The following is a 20,797-nucleotide window of genomic DNA, read 5'->3' as shown; positions in this document are numbered from 1 at the left end:
GCATCAGAACTCTGATCTCCCACCTGCTCCTGTGAGTTTCTCTTCTCTTGCTTTCACAATCCTATGGCTCTTACTTTGTACTTTCTTAAGGTCTAGGTTGCATGGCCCATCTTCACCTGACACATGGCCATCTTGCATAATGAACTCACCAGATATCTTGTTTACCCTGGCATTCTTCCACTGTCCATCAACGTTTTTCATGCTTCTTAGATCTTTCTAATTGATTTAATAGTTATCTCTATTGCTTATTGTATCTTTATTTAAAACAAAATAAAACCATTTCCAAAACTTACCTCAAATAAAATTTTTACCTATGGCTTTCCTTCAAAAATTAGCTCTTCTAAAATGTTTTTATAAAATTTAATTTACTACAACATTTGAAGAATATAACTTCTGTAAAAAGCAAGAACTCTTAACTGTGTAAAATAGATGAATATCATGGGAAGACTTAGTTATTCAAACCACAGCATTGCTCCTTTGGTTCTTGGCTACCACTAAGACTCTTTATATCTCTAAAGATTAGACAAATACTACAAAACTGGTAGTTTGTGGGCAGGATTCCATTAGCTAATTCCTTAGGTGTTCACAGATTATTTTGTTTCTTTTCTTTTTTTCTTCATGTTCGCAAAATTTACTAAGCTTGAAGTAAAGTTATTGTCTCGGCTACAGAAGCTTTCAAATTTAAACAGGTTGTAAAACTCTATTTAAACTTTACTGTCATACCTTCAATTGTTTTCTTACAATTTTTAATTAAAGTATAGTTGAATTACAATGTTATGTTACTGCTGTAGAGCAAAGTGACTCAATTTTACATATATATATATATAGTTTTTTTCATATTATTTTCCATTATGGTTTTCCACAGGATATTGAATATCATTCCCTGGGCAATACAGTAGGGCATTGTTTTGTTTCTAATTTTGTTTGAGATCCCATTTTAAAAGAACACATCATGTATTTTAAAAACTGAACAAATATATTGAAATTTGCATGCAATTTTGTTAACATTTGACAGTGGTATAAATAACAATACTTTAAAAACTTAGTCACATCTTTTACCATATCTATGAGGTTGAAGGGTTTATTTTGTTTCTGCTTTTAAATCTTGTGTTTTTGGATTGTGGATAAATTATTTTATCTGGGGATTCTAGAATACATAATCTGTATATTTGCATGTTCGCTAAAATAGGAAAGAGGGTGACCTGGAGAAAAGTTTGATTAGCAAATATTTAAAATGGAATACAGTTTTCTTAGAGCTTCAGTAACTCTCTTGATGGGAACAGAGGCAAAATTAATACAGGATCTTCCCAGGGCTTCAGTGGACAGATCATTTGTCCTTGGTGAAGAGCTGTATTGAACATGACATGCTGGGTAAGTTGAAGCATAATACAATGTAATGCCATGTAACATGAGGTGCTATCACATTTCACAATGTATATCATGTAACATGTGACATAATATAACACAGTGTGATGCCACATGACAAGGTGGTATCACATAAGGTGTACCATGTACAATGTGGTGTCATATAACACTGTGTCATGTCATGTAATAAAACATGACATCATATAACACATTCCTTTGTTTAAACATCATAACCTAAACTCAACAATGATTATCATTCTCTTTTTCTCTCTAATTTTATTTTTTGAATTATCATAGAGAAAAATTGATTTTTCTTTTCAAATTCAAAATTCTATGAAATTTAACAAAGATGTATATTTATGTAACTGCCACTATAATCAGAATACAGAATAGTTCTATCACCCCCCCCCAAATTTCTTTGTATTATTCTTTTGTATCACCCTTTGCCTTAATCCTGGTGATTCATCATATGTTCTCCATCACTATATTTTTGTCTTTTGTAGAATATCATACACACGGACTCAGACAACCTTTGGGACTGACTTTTCTCTTTCATATTCATCCATGTTATTGTGGGTATCAATAGTTCTTTCTTTTTGTTGCTGAGTAGTCTTCCATGGTATGGAGATACCAGCTTGTTTATCCACTGGCCCATTGAAGGACATTTGGGTTGTTTCTAGTTTTTGGTAATTGTGAGTAAAGCTACTTCAAACATACATGTACATGGTTTTGTGTAAACTTAATTTTTTATTTCTCTTGGGTAATTACCTAAGAGTGGGACTGCTGGATCATACTGTGAGTGTGTGTTTAGCCTTAAAAGCAACTGCTGCACCATTTTCCGAGTGACTGTAGTACTTTGCACTTTCATAGTAGTGTATGGGAATTACAGCAGCTCTATATCTTCATTAGCACTCAGAGGAGGTGATGTAGACTACGTCTTAAATCTAGAACTCGTGTGTTATTATAATCTTTGTTTACTTCCCTGTCCCCTGGTATCCCCTACCCCAGCTAGATTCAAAGGTATGGTCCATGCCATCTAAGCTTTTCTCTACTCAGTGCCTTGTGTTAATGCCTGACACATTAGTAGATATAAGATATAGGTTAATATGATGCATGTACAAACTTCTTGTTCTTATAGATTCCAATTTCATTATTGTAAGAATTTCATGTGTGGTTGACTCATCCTCGGCTCTCTAGGGAGCAAAAACCTCTTGTGGGGATTCTTCACTGGGGAAATGATACCAGGGAAGAGAAGTAAGGGACAGAGAAGCAGAGTATTGAAAGGCGTGAGTCAAAACAAGGCTGAATCATTATCTGACCACGTTATGGGTCCATAGGATTATCTGAGAAGAAATATGAGATGTGTCTCAGGACTGTCCATGGGGTGTAGCATTACCCATTGGTGCCCATCATCCATTAGTCCAAGTTCTTTCCTATGGAATACCAACTTACAGGTACATGTAGCTAATAAATGCACGAAGGGCATGAAACAGAGGAGCCCCTGCTGGGAAGCAGGTGTTGGTACATGGATTCAGGGGCAGACTTGGTCAAAGTACATCTAGGTATGAGAGCGTATTTACTCTCTGGCCACTGCCACAGACTTCCAGTGAGTGACAGGAGAACCCCAAAGGTATGCAAGAGGTGGACAATAATGAAGAAAGAAAAGCCCATGGTCAAAATTCATATGCACCTGGCAAAGAAATAGTTCCCTATAGATCAGTCTTATGGACTCTGTGGGAGAGGAAGAGGGTGGGGAGATTTGGGAGAATGGCATTGAAACATGTATAATATTATGTATGAAACGAGTCGCCAGTCTAGGTTCGATGCACGATCCTGGATGCTTGGGGCTGGTGCACTGGGCCGACCCAGAGGGAGCGTATGGGGAAGGAGGAGGGAGGAGGGTTCAGGATGTGGAGCACGGGCATACCTGTGGTGGATTCATTTTGATATTTGGCAAAACTAATACAATATTGTAAGGTTTAAAAATAAAATAAAATTTTAAAAAAATTAAAAAAAAAAAAGAAATAGTTTCCTAATGTGCAAGTATTTTTTATCTGTTAACACATATTGGAATTAATTCCAGATTGCTCAAGCAGTTATGCAGAGACAGGTTCATAGTCTCCACATGAAGTTCTTGGGCACCAGATATGTTTCAAAATTCTGACTTTTTGTTTATATTTTACAAAGCCATGAGCACACACTGAATTGTATATATTAATAACATCTCTGAGGGGTTCAGGGCTGGCACCCTGTCCTTCAAGGGTTAATAATTCTGTAGTGAATCTTGAATATTTTCTACAAATGGGATAAATTATGACCACAAATAGCCTCATTTCAGTTCAAATCAGATTTTGTTCTATGTTGACATAAAATGTAAAAAATTCGCTTTCCCAAACTTTAGGATTCTAAAATCTAAATTCTAAAATTGTGGATAACTGAGTATAAAAACTATAAGAATCAGTGAGCTGGCTTCAAAATTTTACCTTTGTCTTTAAAATTTATAATCTTGATTAACAATTTTCTAGCTCTCCTTCTTTGATAATTAGTTCACAGTATCCCCCTAGGTTTTCTCACAGTAAGTTTGATTACATTTCATTTCTGGAGATATTCCTGTAACTATTTCCTTGATATGGTTTCAAAATTGCTGGTGTTGTCATTGTCACTCAGAGAAATTTTATTGTCTTTGTTAAAGTATTTTTTAGCTACCAACAAAACAATATACTTGATATTTAGCAAAATAGGGAATTATTAGAATGATACTGGGGACTTCCTAGCTGTCCAGTGGTTAAGACTCCTCACTTCCAATACAGGAGATGCAGATTTGATCTCTGATTGTGAAACTAAGATCCCACATGCCATGCGGTGTGGCCAAAAAGAAAGACAAATAAATAAAGTAAAACATAGAAAGGGACTCCAAGGAACAGTGTGCTCCAAGGTGGGGGTGAGGTGGAGAGGGTGGAAGGGAGTAGAGGGAAGCAGACTTGGGAAATGTTTGGAAAATCACACAAAGGGCATGCTCCAGTCAGCCAAACACTTTATTCTCTTTTAATTTTCTTGTCTTTTTGTTTTGCTCGTGGCAGAATGGAGATGATCTCATTAGTTTCCCAAATTATAGGATCTCATTTTCAACTACATGGAGCAAAAAGGCTATTTTGAATCCCAAATTCCCTGGTGAAGAGTTTGTTTGACCCAGGTTGGGTTTATTTCCTTTCCTAATCCAGGAATTATGACCAGGATAACAAGGAGGCACATAGAAATTATGGCCAATCAATTTAAAAGGAAAGTACAATTGAATATTAAAAAATCTATAAATTAAGTGAAAGAAAATGGATAGAAATCATCAATAGACTCTTCACAAAAGAGAATATTAAAATAACTGAGATTACCAATAAGCATATGAAAAAGTGCTTAACCTTATTAGTCATCAGTAAAATGTGAATCTAAACCACAAAAAGATATGGATATATCCACATCTAAATGGCTAAAATCAAAGTCTGACAGTACCAAATATTAGAGAATGTAGAGCCACAGGAAGTGTCATAAGCTGTTGATAAGACTGTAAATTTGTACAGACTTTTGAAAACAATTTGTCAGCGTCTATAATACTAAAGTTTAGTGAAGCCCAGAAAGTTTGTTCTTAGTTATATGCCCAACAAAAGACATGTATTAAAATGTTGATAGCAGCATTATTTATATTAATAATATCCCCAAGCTGGAAGTCATTCACATATCTATCAACTCTAGACCTGATAAAGAAAATCCTTCTGAGTGAACTCACTATTGGGCAAGATGGAGGAATCCATGAGGGGTACAGTGGTATCCCAGGCCAGTGTTGGTGTGTATATGTGTGTGTGTGTGTGTGTGTGTGTGTGTGAGAGAGAGAGAGAGAGCATCTTTCTAGGAACTAGAAGGATGTAATGACAAAGCCACCTTGACAAGAGCTGTGTGACCTTCAGTGAAAGGACTCTGTAGGGAATAGTCCAAAATAATGAATGCTGTGAATCCTCATGCCTGGATTCTGTCTCCTGCTGTGCCTCCCCTTAGCAGAGCATACCTGGAAACCTGGGTATGACAACCTCTTGATGTAATCCGTGGAGGAAGAGAGTAAGAGAGGATGGAGGAGCATGAAGAGGGGCAGGCAACTCAGCAGGGTCTTGTCCACTTACATTTTCCCATCAGTATTGATTGAAAGCTTAGTTGCAGCAACATGATTAGAAACTTATTTTTAAATTACCTTTATTTTTTTCAATCTCAATTATTTAAAAGCTACTGACACTGTAATCATGGTGTTTCCTAAGCCTGATTGGAAGCCACACAGAAGTTTCCAGGTGTTGAAATGGAGCCACAAGCTTCATGCTGAGCTTTGACATCAAAGCTGCTGCTGAATGTTTGTGGCCACATCCCTAGATCGAGTAGGGAGAGAGCAGAACTAAAGCCAAATTATCCTGGCTCAAAGCATAGCTCTAGTACTTAGGTTTTTTTTTTTTTTTTCATTATTATTATTTTTAAAATTATTTGCAGTTGTTTGATGCCCATGGGCACCTGCAGGGTGCCTCACTGCTCTCTGTAAGGATGCTGTGAGGACTGAATCACCTCATGCAGGCATAAGTCTTAGAAACAGTGCACCTGGCACTGGATTAAGTGTGATGTGAATGAACAGTTTATGCTGATTGCTAAGTAACTCAGGAAAATACAAGATGATGAAAAATGGCCTTGCTTTTGCTGGATTTGAAAGGGAAACTGGACAGAATAGGACTTTTCTCATGAGAGGGCACCTTGCAGACTATATGTACAGGTAATGACATGCTCCCTCCTGTTGGTCTCAGGCCCTGTGTGCGTTAGTAGAACTTAACTCCTTGGTGATTCTCCTCATTGTCACCTTCGAATCTAACTCATCCCATGCTACCTGTCCTGCTTGCCTAACCAACTGTGTACTAAGAGCAGGCTTAAGCTTGTACCCTGGAAGCTCAATGCTTGAGTGAATGACAGGTTTAGTGGTGGATTTAAAACTACCCCCTGGACACTCGTAGTGTTTCTTTTCAACTGAAATTCCTTAATTAAATGTGATAAATCTTATGTGGTCTATTTTAGGTAGTCAATGGCCAAAACAATTTAGTGATACCTCATCAAAGGAGGCAGACAGGGTGGTTTGTACTCTATACAGTATGCTCAGTCCATTCATGAGTTTCTCTGGTTTGAAGGATGAACATGAGGTATGTAACTGTTGAGATATTCTCTAGAGATGCATCCTGAGTAGCTTAAGACTATAGGTTATCTCATCCAAACTTGAGGTAGTGGATTCATCAGAACAGTATTGTTTATGACCAAAGGCACTTGAAAAATGTTCAGAGCCAGACCAGGTACAGTATGTTTTTTTTTTTTTTAATAAAAGACTACAAGGTTTCAGGTAGAACATAGTCAAATTGTATCTCTGAGCACATGAGACAGATCACCTTTTGGGAAGAGGTTTCACTGGTGATTTTAAGTAGTGAAAGCATCTAATTTTGGTTACAAAAGCAAACCTAAATAAATGTTATATGTTAGAAAGGAAAAAAAAAAAAAACTGAGCACATGAGAAGAGTTGCAAGGGAAAGACATTCTTACAGACTGGCTGAATTTTGATTTTGCCCCCCAAAAGCCATGTGGCCTGAAGAAAACCTGTTAATTATTGGGAGCTTCAGGGTTTCCTCATGAGCAGGGTTGCTACAAGGTGACCAGAATGTCTGCGCCAAGGAGGCTGCTTAGTGAATGGTAGAAGTCTTGCTCTGCTCTACTCTGAATCATATTGCCCAGGGCTTTAGGAACAGGGATAAAGTCACCTACTTAGCTCCTTGTTTTGCACTGAAGCTTGACCCTATAGGAAATTTGAGTGAGAAAGTACAGAACCACTTAGCATAGATTCTGCTTTAAGGAATGGCAGAGCTCTTGATGAAAGATTAATGCCTAAGGAGGGGGTTGATAGAAAAGCGACGCACGATACTGGATGCTTGGGGCTGGTGCACTGGGACGACCCAGAGGGATGGAATGGGGAGGGAGGAGGGAGGAGGGTTCAGGATGGGGAACACATGTATACCTGTGGCGGATTCATTTGGATATTTGGCAAAACTAATACAATTATGTAAAGTTTAAAAATAAAATAAAAAAAAAGAAAAGCAACAGGATAAAGATAGCCCAGGTAAATGTTACTTTTTATCTTTAGCCGTCTCTACCCAAACAAAATTTTAATTTTTAGGAGTCTCAATGGTACATTGTTAGAATTTGTAGTAGAATGTGAAGCTGGAAATTGTGTTGTTCCTATTAGCAGTCTTGTCTTCCAGCATGCTATAAAAGAGATACCACTTCATCCTTTATGACTACCTATCATTGAGGAGCTATCTCTGAGTGAGAACAGAATGAAGTGTTACTGACAGTGGCCTAGGAGGACACATTAGAAAGTGCTGCTTGGATTCCTCAGTGAAGGCACTAATTGCCAATCAGATGTACTTATGCACAGACAGTTTGATAGGTAGGTGCTCTAGGGAATTTAGAGCAACTTTGTCAGGCAGACAAAGTTGCATACATGGAAAAATCAGGCATTCCAGCTACTTTGCCTAGAAAACTTCAGTGATTTCTTTCTGCAGAATGAGGTCCCACCTCCTTTGGAAAATGATAATGCACTTCCCAATCAGGAAATCTTTCTTTTATTATAGTACAAAATATATATCACAAAGTTTGTCATTTGATCTATTTTAAGAGTACAGTTCAGCAGTGCTAATCACATTCACAATGTCATTTAACTATTACCACAGTTTATTTTTAAAAATTTTCATCAGCCCAGATAGAAACTTTGTAACCATTAAGCAGTAATTCCTCATTCTTTTCCCCTCAGCCCTCAACTCTTGGTACCTTCTAATCTGCCTTTTGTCTCTATGAATTTGTCCATTCTATATATTTCATATAAGTGGAATCATAAAATAATTGTTCTTTTGTGTCTGATTTATCTCAATTAGAATAATGTTTTCATGGTTCATTGATGCTAGCGCATGTATCAAAACTTCATTCTTTTTACAGATAAATCATATTCTGTTTTATGTATATACCATATTTTGTTTATATGTTTGACTGTCGATGGACATTTGGGTTGTTCCAGATTTTGACTGCTGTGAAGTCCCCAATTTAATTTCTTTTTGAGTATATGCCTGAGAATAGAATTGCTGGGTCATATGTTTAGCTTTTTGACAATCTGGAAAACTATTTCCCACAGTAATTTCACTGTTTTGCATTCCCACTAGAAAAATGTAAGGGCTCCTCCTCTCCTCCTCTCCTCTTTTGCCACCTCCTCTCCGATACTTGCTATTTCCTCTGATTATAACTATCCTAGTAGGTGTAAAACGGCATCTCACTATGGCTTAGATTTGCATTTTCCTAAAGCCTTTGACTGTGTGGATCACAATAAACTGTGGAAAATTCTGAAAGAGTTGGGAATAGCAGACCACCTGACCTGCCTCTTAAGAAACCTATATGCAGGTCAGGAAGCAACACTTAGAACTGGACATGGAACAACAGACTGGTTCCAAATAGGAAAAGGAGTATGTCAAGGCTGTATATTGTCACCCTGCTTATTTAACTTCTATGCAGAGTACATCATGAGAAACGCTGGGCTGGAAGAAGCACAAGCTGAAATCAAGATTGCTGGGAGAAATATCAAGAACCTCAGATATGTAGATGACACCACCCTTATGGCAGAAAGTGAAGAGGAACTAAAAAGCCTCTTGATGGAAGTGAAAGAGGAGAGTGAAAAAGTTGGCTTAAAGCTCAACATTCAGACACTAAACCATGGCATCTGGTCCCATCACTTCATGGGAAATAGATGGGGAAACAGTGTCAGACTTTATTTTTCTGGGCTGCAAAATCACTGCAGATGGTGACTGCAGCCATGAAATTAAAAGACACTTACTCCTTGGAGGGAAAGTTATGACCAACCTAGATAGCATATTGAAAAGCAGAGACATTACTTTGCCAACAAAGGTTCGTCTAGTCAAGGCTATGGTTTTTCCAGTAGTCATGTATGGATGTGAGAGTTGGACTGTGAAGAAGGCTGAGCACCGAAGAATTGATGCTTTTGAACTGTGGTGTTGGAGAAGACTCTTGAGAGTCCGTTGGACTGCAAAGAGATCCAACCAGTCCATTCTAAAGGAGATCAGCCCTGGGTGTTCTTTGGAAGGAATGATGCTAAACCTGAAACTCCAGTACTTTGGCCACCTCATGCGAAGAGTTGATTCATTGGAAAAGACCCTGATGCTGGGAGGGATTGAGGGCAGGAGGAGAAGGGGACGACAGAGGATGAGATGGCAGGATGGCATCACTGACTCGATGCACATGAGTTTGAGTGAACTCCAGGAGTTGGTGATGGACAGGGAGGCCTGCCATGCTGCAATTCATGGGGTTGCAAAGAGTCGGACACAACTGAGCGACTGAACTGAATGACTAATGATGATGAGCATTAAAGAAATGGCGACTCAAGTCCATTGCCCATTTTTAAAATTTATTTATTTATTTATTTTAAAATTTTATTTTATTTTTAAACCTGAAACACTGTATTACTTTTGCCAAACATCAAAACGAATCTGCCACAGGTATACATACGCTCCCCATCCTGAACCCTCCTCCCTCCTCCCTCCCCACACCATCCCTCTGGGTCGTCCCAGTGCACCAGCCCCAAGCATCCAGTATCATGCATCAAACCTGGACTGGCAACTCATTTCATACATGATATTACACATGTTTCAATGTCATTCTCCCAAATCTTCCCACCCTCTCCCTCTCCCACAGAGTCCATAAGACTGTTCTATACATCAGTGTCTCTTTTGCTGTCTCGTACACAGGGTTATTGTTACCATCTTTCTAAATTCCATATATATGCGTTAGTATACTCTATTGGTGTTTTTCTTTCTGGCTTACTTCACTCTGTATAATAGGCTCCAGTTTCATCCACCTCATTAGAACTGATTCAAATGTGTTCTTTTTAATGGCTGAGTAGTACTCCATTGTGTATATGTACCACAGCTTTCTTATCCATTCATCTGCTGATGAACATCTAGGTTGCTTCCATGTCCTGGCTATTATAAACAGTGCTGGGATGAACATTGGGGTACACGTGTCTCTTTCCCTTCTGGTTTCCTCAGTGTGTATGCCCAGCAGTGGGATTGCTGGATCATAAGGCAGTTCTATTTTCAGTTTTTTAAGGAATCTCCACACTGTTCTCCATAGTGGCTGTACTAGTTTGCATTCCCACCAACAGTGTAAGAGGGTTCCTTTTTCTCCGCACCCTCTCCAGCATTTATTGCTTGTAGACTTTTGGATTGCAGCCATTCTGACTGGTGTGAAATAGTACCTCATAGTGGTTTTGATTTGCATTTCTCTGATAATGAGTGATGTTGAGCATCTTTTCATGTGTTTGTTAGCCATCTGTATGTCTTCTTTGGAGAAATGTCTATTTAGTTCTTTGGCCCATTTTTTGATTGGGTCATTTATTTTTCTGGAGTTGAGCTGTAGGAGTTGCTTGTATATTTTTGAGATTAGTTGTTTGTCAGTTGCTTCATTTGCTATTATTTTCTCCCATTCTGAAGGCTGCCTTTTCACCTTGTTAATAGTTTCCTTTGATGTGCAGAAGCTTTTAAGTTTATTTAGGTCCCATTTGTTTATTTTTGCTTTTATTTCCAATATTCTGGGAGGTGGGTCATAGAGGATCCTGCTGTGATGTATGTTGGAGAGTGTTTTGCCTAAAAATTTGGAACGCTTCATGAATTTGTGTGTCATCCTTGCGCAGGGGCCATGCTAATCTTCTGTGTATCGTTCCAATTTTAGTATGTGTGATGCCAAGCGAGCACTCATTGCCCATTTTTATTGATAAACTGTCTTGTCTTTTTGTCATTGAGTTTTATGTATTTTTATATTCTCCTTATTAAAGCACTATCAGTTATATGATTTGCAAATATTATCTACTATTCTATAGGTTGTCTTTTCACTTTCTGAAAATGTCTTTTTTTTCTTTTTATTTTTTTATTGACGAATAATTGCTTTACAGAATTTTGTTGTTTTCTATAAAAGCTCAACATGAATCAGCCATAGGTATACATATATCCCCTCCCTTTTGAAACTCCCTCCATCTCCCTCCCCATCCCACTCCTCCAGGTTGATACAGAACCCTGTTTGATTTTCCTGAGCCATACCACAAATTCCCATTGGCTATCTAATTCCATATGTTAATGTAAGTTTCCATATTACTCTTTCCATACATCTTACTCTCTCCTCCCCTCTCCCCTTGTCTATAAGTCTATTCTCTAGGTCTGTTTCTCCATTGTTTCCCTGTAAATCAATTCTTCAGTAATGTTTTTCTAGATTCTGTTTATGTGTGTTAGAATATGATATTTATTTTTCTCTTTCTGACTCACTTCACTCTGTATAATAGGTTCTTGGTTCCTTTTAATGGCCGAGTAATATCCCATCGTGTATATGTACCACAACTTCTTTATCCATCATCTGTTGATGGACATCTAGGTTGCTTCCATGTTCTAGCTATTGTTAATAGTGGTGCAATGAGCAATGAGATACATGTGTCTTTTTCAGTTTTGGTTTCCTCAGGGTATATGCCTAGGAGTGGGATTGCTGGGTCATATGGTTGTTCTATTCCTAGTTTTTAAAGGAATCACCATACAGTTGTCCTTAGTGGCTGTATCAGTTTACATTCCCATGAAAAGTACAAGAGTGTTCCCTTTTATCCACACCCTCTCCAGCATTTATTGTTTGTAGACTTTTTGATGAGGGCCATTCTGACTGGTGTGAGGTGATATCTCAGTGTGGTTTTTATTTGCATTCCTCTAATAATGAGCGATGTTGAGCATCTTTTCATGTGTTCATTAGCCATCTGTAAGTCTTCTTTGGAGAAATATCTGTTTAGGTCTTTTTCCCACTTTTTGATTGGGTTGTTTGTTTTTCTGGTTTTGAGCTGTAGGAGCTGCTTGTATAGTTTGGAAATTAATCCTTTGTCAGTTGTTTCATTTGATATTAGTTTCTCCCATTCTGAGGGTTGTCTTTTCACCTTGCTTGTAGTTTCCTTTGCTGTGTAAAAGTTTTAAAGTTTAATCAGGTCTCATTTGTTTACTTTTGTTTTTATTTCCATTACTCTAGGAGATGGGTCATAGAGGATCTTGCTTTGATTTATGTCATCGGGTGTTCTGCCTATGTTTTCCTCTAAGATTTTTATAGTTTCTGGTCTTACATTTAGGCATTTAATCCATTTGCATTTATCTTTGTGTATGGTTCTAATTTTATTCTTGTATACATAGCTGTCCAGTTTTCCCAGGGCCATTTATTGAAGAGGCTGTCTTTGCCCCATTATATATTCTTTCCTCCTTTGTCAAAAATAAAGTACCCATAGGTGCATGGGTTTACTTCTGGGTTTTCTATTATGTTACATTGGTCTATATTTCTATTTTTGTGCCAGTACTATACTTTCTAGATGACTGTAGCTTTGTAGTATAATCTGAAGCAATGAAGGTTGATTCCTCCTTCTCCATTCTTCTTTCTCAAGACTGCTTTGGCTATTTAGGATCTTTTCTGTTTCCATATGAATTGTGAAATTTTTTGTTCTAGTTCTGTGAAAAATGCCATTGGTAATTTGATAGGGATTGCATTGAGTCTGTAGATTGCATTTGGTAGTATAGTCAGTTTCACAACATTGAGTCTTCTACTCAGGAACATGGAATATCTCTCCATCTGTTTATGTCTTCTTTGATTTCTTTCATCAGTGTCTTATAATTTTCTGTGTGGAATTATGTTGTCTCCTTAGGTAAGTTTATCCCTAGATATTTAATTCTTTTTGTTGCAATGGTGAATGGGATTGATTCCTTAATTTCTCTTTCTGATTTTTCATTGTTAGTATATAGAAATGCAAGTGATTTCTGTGTATTGATTTTGTATCCTGCAACTTTGCTAAATTCACTGATTAGCTCTAGTAATTTTCTGATACTATCTTTAGGATTTTCTATGTATAATACCATGTCATCTGCACACATTGAGACCTTTACTTCTTTTCTGATCTGGATTCCTTTTATTTCTTTTTATTCTCTAATTGCTCTAGCTAGGACTATGTTGAATAATAGTGATGAAAGTGGACAACCTTGTGTTGTTCCTAATCTTAGGGGGAATGCTTTCAGTTTTTCACCATTGAGAATAATGTTTTCTGTAGGCTTATCATATGTGGCATTTACAATGTTGAGGTAGGTTCGTTCCTTCTATGCCCATATTTTGAAGAGTTTTAATCATAAATGGGTGCTGAAATTTGTCAAAGGCTTTTTCTACATCTGTTGAGATTATCATATTTTTTTTTACCTTTCAATTTGTTAATATGGTGTACCACATTGATTGATTTGTGTATATTGAAGAATCCTTGCATTCTTGGAATAAACACAACTTTATCATGGGGTATGAGATTTTTTGACGTGTTGCAGAGTTCTGTTTGGTAAAATTTTGTTGAGGATTTTTGCGTCTATATTCATCAGTGATATTGGCCTTTAGTTTTCTTTTTTGTGTTGTCTTTGTCTGGTGTTGGTATCAGGGTGATGGTGGCCTTATATAATGAGTTTGGAAGTGTTCCTTCCTCTGCAATTTTTTGAAAGAGTTTTAGAAGGACTTCTTTAAATGTTTGATAGAATTCTCTTGTGAAGCCATCTGGTCCTGGGCTTTTGTTTTTTACGAGATTTTTGATCACAGCTTCAATTTCAGAGCTTGTAATTGGATTGTTCATAATTTCTATTTCTTCCTGGTTCAATCTTGGAAGATTGAACTTTTCTAAGAATCTGTCCATTTCTTCCTGGTTATCCATTTTATTGCCATATGCTGCTGCTACTGCTGCTAAGTCGCTTCAGTTGTGTCTGCCTCTGTGCGATCCCCGAGACGGCAGCCCACCAGGATTCCCCGTCCCTGGGACTCTCCAGGCAAGAACACTGCAGTGGGTTGTCATTTCCTTCTCCAATGCATGAAAGTGAAAAGTGAAAGTGAAGTCGCTCAGTTGTGTCCGACTCTTCATGACCCCATGGACTGCAGCCTACCAGGCTCCTCTGCCCATGGGATTTTCCAGGCAAGTGTACTGGAGTGGGGTGCCAATGCCATATAGTTTTTCATAATAGTCTTTTATAATTCTTTGTATTTCTGCATTGTCTGTTGTAACCTCTCCTTTTTCATTTCTAATTTTGTTGATTTGATTCTTCTCTCTTTTTTTTTTTTCTTCATGAATCTGGTTAAAGGTTTCTGTTTTATTATCTTCTCAAAGAACCAACTTTTAGTTTTATTAATCTTTAATATTGTTTCTTTCATTTCTTTTTCATTTATTTCTTCTCAGATCTTTATGATTTCTTTCCTTCTACTAATTTTGTTGTTGTTGTTGTTGTTTTCCCAGTTGTTTTAGGTGTAAAGTTAGGTTGTCTATTCGATGTTTTTCTTGTTTTTTTTGAGGTAGGATTGTGTTGCTATAAACTTCCCTCTTGGAACTGCTTTTGCTGCATCGCATAGGTTTTGAGTTGTCGTGTTTTCATTGTCATTTGTTTCTAGCAATTTTTTGATTTCCCTTTTTCTTCAGTAACCTGTTGGTTATTTAGAAACATGTTTAATCTCCATGTATTTGCATTTCTTACAGTTTTTTTTTCTTGTGATTGACATCTAATCTCATAGTGTTGTGGTCGGAGAAGATGACTGATAAGATCTCAGTTTTCTTAAATTTACTGAGGTTTGATTTGTGACCGAAGATGTGGTCTATCCGGGAGAATGTTCCATGTGCATTTGAGAAGAAGGTGTATTCTTCTGTATTTGGATGGAATGTCCTGAAGATATCAATGAGATCCATCTTATCTAATGTTTCATTTAAGATTTATGTTTCCTTATTAATTTTCTGTTTTGATGATCTGTCCATTAGTGTGAGTGGGGTGTTAAAGTCTCCTACTATTATTGTGTTACTGTCAATTTTTCCTTTTATGTCTATTAGTGTTTGTCTTATATATTGGGTTTTCCTATGATGGGTGCATATATATTTACAATTGCATTGTCTTCCTCTTGGATTGATCCCTTGATCATAATGTAGTGTCCTTCCTTATCTCTTGTAATCTTATTTTAAGGTCTATTTTATCTGATATGAGGATTGCTACTCCAGCTTTCTTTTGCTTCCCATTTGCATGGAATATATTTTTCCAGCCTCTCACATTCAGTCTATATGTGTCTTTAGGTCTGAAGTGGGTTTCTTGTAGACAGCATATATATGGATCTTGTTTTTGTATCCATTCAGCCAGTCTGTGTCTTTTGGTTGGAGCATTTAATACATTTACATTTAAAGTAATCATTAATATATATGTTCTTATTGCCATTTTTTTAATTATTTGGGGTTGATTTTGTAGATCTTTTTCTTCTCTTGTATTTCTTGACTATATAGGTCCCTTTATCATTTGTTGTAAAGCTGGTTTGGTGGTAGTGAATTCTCTTAAATTTTGCTTGTCTGAAAATCTTTTTATTTCTCCAACAATTTTGAATGAGATCCTTGCTGGATACAGTAATCTTGGTTGTAGATTTTTCCCTTTCAGTACTTTAAATATATCCTGCCATTCCCTTCTGGCCTGCAGAGTTTCTGCTGAAAAATCAGTTGTTAAGCATATGGGGTTTCCCTTGTATTGTACTTGTTGCTTCTCCTTTGCTGCTTTTAATATTCTTTCTTTGTGTTTAGTGTTTGTTAGTTTGATTAGTATGTGTCTTGGCGTGTTTCTCCTTGGGTTTATCCTGTATGGGACTCTTTGTGCCTCTTGGACTTGATTGTCTATTTCCTTTTTCATGTTGGGGAATTTTTCAACTATAATTTCTTCAAACATTTCCCCATACCCTTTCTTTTCCTCTTTTTCTTCAGGGACCCCTATAATTTGAATGTTGGTGCATTTAATATTGTCCCTGAGGTCTCTGAGACTATCCTCAGTTCTTCTCATTCTCTTTACTTTATTCTGATCTTCAGAAGTTATTTCCACCATTTTATCTTCCAGCTCACTGATTCGTTCTTTTGCTTCAGATAGTCTGCTATTGATTCCTTCTGGAGTATTTTTAATTCCAGTAATTGTGTTGTTTGTCTCTGTATGTTTATTCTTTAATTTTTCTAGGTCTTTGTTAATTGATTCTTGCATTTTCACCATTTTATTTTCAATGTTTTTGATCAAATTTACTATCATTATTCTGAATTCTTTTTCAGGAAGTTTGCCTATTTCCTCTTCATTTATTTGAGCTTCTGTGTTTCTAGTTTGTTCCTTCATTTGTTTAGTATTTCTCTGCCTTTTGATTATTATTATTATTTTTTTTTAACTTATTGAGTTTGAGAACTCCTTTTCCCAGGCTTCAAGGTTGAATTCTTTCTTCCTTTTGATTTCCGCCCTCCTGTGGTTGGACCAGTGGTTTGTGTAAGGTTCCTATAGGGTGAGATTTGTGCGAGTTTTTGTTTGTTTGTTTGTTTGTTTTTCCTCTAATGAGCAAGGCTGAGTGAGATGGTAATCCTGTCTGCTGATGATTGGGTTTTTATTTTTGTTTTGTTTGTTGTTTAGATGAGGCATCCTGCACAGGGTGCTATTGGTGGTTGGGTGATACTAGGTTGTCTTTTATTTAGGTGGTTTTCTTTGTATGAGTGCTCGCTATTTGCTACTCCCTTCAGAAAACGAAGATCATGGCATCCAATCCCATCACTTCATGGGAAATAGATGGGGAAACAGTGGAAACAGTATCAGACTTTATTTTTTGGGGTGGCAAAATCACTGCAGATGGTGATTGCAGCCATGAAATTAAAAGATGCCTACTCCTTGGAAGGAAAGTTATGAGCAACCTAGATAGCATATTCAAAAGCAGAGACATTACTTTGCCAACAAAGATCCGTCTAGTCAAGGCTATGGTTTTTCCAGTAGTCATGTATGGATGTGAGAGTTGGACTCTGAAGAAGGCTGAGCGCCGAACTGTGGTGTTGGAGAAGACTCTTGAGAGTCCCTTGGACTGCAAAGAGATCCAACCAGTCCATTCTAAAGGAGATCAGCCCTGGGATTTCTTTGGAGGGAATGATGCTGAAGCTGAAACTCCAGTACTTTGGCCACCTCATGCGAAGAGTTGACTCATTGGAAAAGACTCTGATGCTGGGAGGGATTGGGGGCAGGATGAGAAGGGGACGACAGTGGATGAGACCGCTGGATGGCATCACTGACTTGATGGACATGAGTCTGAGTGAACTCCAGGAGTTGGTGATGGACAGGGAGGCCTGGTGTGCTGCGATTCATGGGGTCGCAAAGAGTAGGACACGACTGAGTGACTGAACTGAAATGAGGTATGTTTTCCGGTAGTTCAGGGTCTTGGAGTCACTATTCCCAGTCCAAAGTCTCAGGGATTGATCTCTGACCAGGAATGAAGATTCAAGTGGTTTCTTATGGCATTAAGTGAGATTAAAACAAATATCCAAAAATGAGAAAGCAAAGATGAACTCCAGACAAGTGCCAGTTACAAAATCAAGCAAATAATAATTAAAATAATGGAATATACACATATACATATACACCCATGAGCAAAGTCAAAACAGTCCAACCAAAATAAAGTACAATAGATTGACCTGGTGAAGAAAGGAAATCAAAAATTGCATTTTCTTGTTAAGAACAAAACTAAGTAAAGCACAAGGCAGAAAACAAAACTAAAGCAAGGTACCAAGTGGGGAATAAAGCAATGAAAACAAAACTAACAAATATGTTGAGAAGAAAAGAAAGAAAGTAAAGGAAGAAAGAATAGATATGCAAAGTTAAATAGAGGTAGATGAAAAAGATTTATATACATTAAAGATTAACTGCAAGGGGAAAAAAACAGTAGGAAAGGAAAACAAATGAATAAATATAGAAAAAGCAATAGGTTTAAAAAAAAGTTAAAATTATAAAAAAAAAGAAGAAAGAAAAAAATGGAAGAAGAAAACAAAACAAAACAAAACAAAACAAAAAACCCCGAAAACTCCACAGAACTGCAAAAGCTCAACATAGATACAGAGGCTTATAACAACAATAAAAAGTGTGACTGAATATACACATATACATATACACACATAAGCAAAATCAAAACAGCCCAACAAAAATAAAGTAAAATAGATTGACCTGGTGAACAGAGGAAACCAAAAATTATGTTTACCAGAACAAAATTAACTAAAGCACTGACTGGAAAACAAAATGAAAGCAAGATGCCAATTTGGGAATAAAGCAATGAAAATAAAACTAACAAATATGTTGAGAGGAAAGGAAAGAAGTAGAAGAATGAAAGAATAAGTATGCAAAGTTAAATAGAGGTAGATAAAAAAGATTTATATACATTAAAGATTAATTGCAAGGTGAAAAGAACAGTAGGAAAAATAAACAAAGGAATAAATGTAGAAAAATAATAATAGGTTTAAAAAATTAAAAATTAAAATTAAAGAAAGAAAAAAGGAAAACTCCCCAGAATGGCAAAAGCTTAGTGTAGAGGCAGAGGTTTATAACAATAATAAAAAATGTGACTGACAAAGATAAAAAAAGCTCAAAAGTTTAATTAGATTGCATCAGTTCAGTTCAGTTCAGTTGCTCAGTCGTGTCCGACTCTTTGCGACCCCATGAATCACAGCACACCAGGCCTCCCTGTCCATCACCAACTCCTGGAGTTCACTCAGACTCATGTCCATCAAGTCAGTGATGCCATCCAGCCATCTCATCCTCTGTCGTCCCCTTCTCCTCCTGCCCCCAATCCATCCCAGCATCAGAGTCTTTTCCAATGAGTCAAGTCTTCACATCAGGTGGCCAAAGTACTGGAGTTTTAGCTTTAGCATCATTCCTTCCAAAGAACACCCAGGACTGATCTCCTTCAGAATGGACAGGTTGGATCTCTTTGCAGTCCAAGGGACTCTCAAGAGTCTTCTCCAACACCACAGTTCAAAAGCATCAATTCTTCTGTGCTCAGCTTTCTTCACAGTCCAACTCTCACATCCATACATGACCACTGGAAAAACCATAGCCTTGACTAGACGAACCTTTGTTGGCAAAGTAATGTCTCTGCTTTTGAATATGTTATCTAGGTTGTTCATAACTTTCCTTCCAAGGAGTAAGCATCTTTTAATTTCATGGCTGCAGTCACCATCTGCAGTGATTTTGGAGCCCAGAAAAATAAAGTCTGATACTGTTTCCACTGTTTCCCCATCTATTTCCCATGAAGTGATGGGACCAGATGCCATGATCTTTGTTTTCTGGATGTTGAGCTTTAAGCCAGATTTTTGACTCTCCACTTTCACTTTCATCAAGAGGCTTTTTAGTTCCTCTTCACTTTCTGCCATAAGGGTGGTGTCATCTGCATATCTGAGGTTATTGATATTTCTCCCGGCAATCTTGATTCCAGCTTGTGCTTCTTCCAGCCCAGCGTTTCTCATGATGTACTCTGCATATAAGTTAAATAAGCAGGGCGACAATATAGTGCCAATAAAAGCAACAACTACAATGGTGGGGGGCGGGGGATGGGGGGTGTGGGGAGAAAAAAAGATCCAAAAGAATCTACAGAACAAGTCAAAACATGAGAATAATAAATGTTTTTCTTGAGTCACTGCTGTCAGAGTACTTTCCCTTGCTGGAGGTCACAGTCCACCTCACCTTCCTAGGATACCCTCCAACACAGAAGTGCATGCAGAACACCAGCTGAGATCTCTGGACCTGTTGTGGGGGCAGCTCAGATTCTAATGTGGTCCTACTCCTGTGTGTTCTTGCTTCAAATGTCCACAGCTATCAGAACTAGTGCATTTTCTTTTGTGGGAGCTCTCAGTGATCTTTTATATATTCCATAGACACAGTCTGCTTAGTTGATCATGTGGATTTAATCTGCAGCTTGTATAGCTGGTGGGAAGTTTTGGGTCTTCTTCCTTAGTCACACTGCCCCTGGGTTTCAATTGTGGTTTTATTTCCACCTCCACATGTAGGTCATCTACTGGGGTTTGCTCCTGAGGCTGCCCTGGAGGACTTGGTTTGCCCCTGTGAGGGTCAGGTGTGGAGGTGGTGCAACTGCTTGGGTTGCAGGGGTTCTGGCAGCACCAGGTACTCAGGGAAGTTAGCGGCTTGGGCAGCAGGAAATATAGTGCTCTAGAAGGGTATGGCAACCCGTATTGGCCAATACGCCCCAGTATTCTTGCCTGGAGAACCCCCTTCCCTGACAGAGAAGCCTGGCAGGCCACAGTCTACAGGGTTGCAAAGAGTCGGACACTACTGAAGCAATCCTATGTGCATAGAAGCAAGACTTTTTTTTTTTGCTTGTGGTAGCTCTGGCCCAGTGAGAGTTGAGCATAAAGGTGGCACAGCTGCTTGGCTTGCAGGGATCCTGGCGGTGCCAAGTTGCAGGGACATGG

At 37.8% G+C, this 20,797-nt stretch overlaps 1 protein-coding gene and 1 non-coding gene across 2 annotated transcripts in view; one reads left to right on the top strand and one right to left on the bottom strand.

Moving 5' to 3' along the window:
• The window catches only part of OCA2 (OCA2 melanosomal transmembrane protein), a 326,371-nt gene that overhangs the window by 180,301 nt on the left and 125,273 nt on the right, over nucleotides 1–20,797 (top strand). The gene's annotated exons all lie outside the window — the stretch shown is intronic.
• LOC129648166 (U6 spliceosomal RNA) lies at nucleotides 11,129–11,234 on the bottom strand. Its single transcript, XR_008712747.1, has one exon. It is a non-coding gene; the product is annotated as a U6 spliceosomal RNA (small nuclear RNA).

This window comes from Bubalus kerabau, chromosome 3, assembly GCF_029407905.1.
Source record: "Bubalus kerabau isolate K-KA32 ecotype Philippines breed swamp buffalo chromosome 3, PCC_UOA_SB_1v2, whole genome shotgun sequence".
Classification (NCBI taxonomy): Eukaryota; Metazoa; Chordata; class Mammalia; order Artiodactyla; family Bovidae; genus Bubalus; species Bubalus kerabau.
Note: the sequence above shows the minus strand (reverse complement) of the source record. Positions and strands in the feature narration are given on the sequence as shown.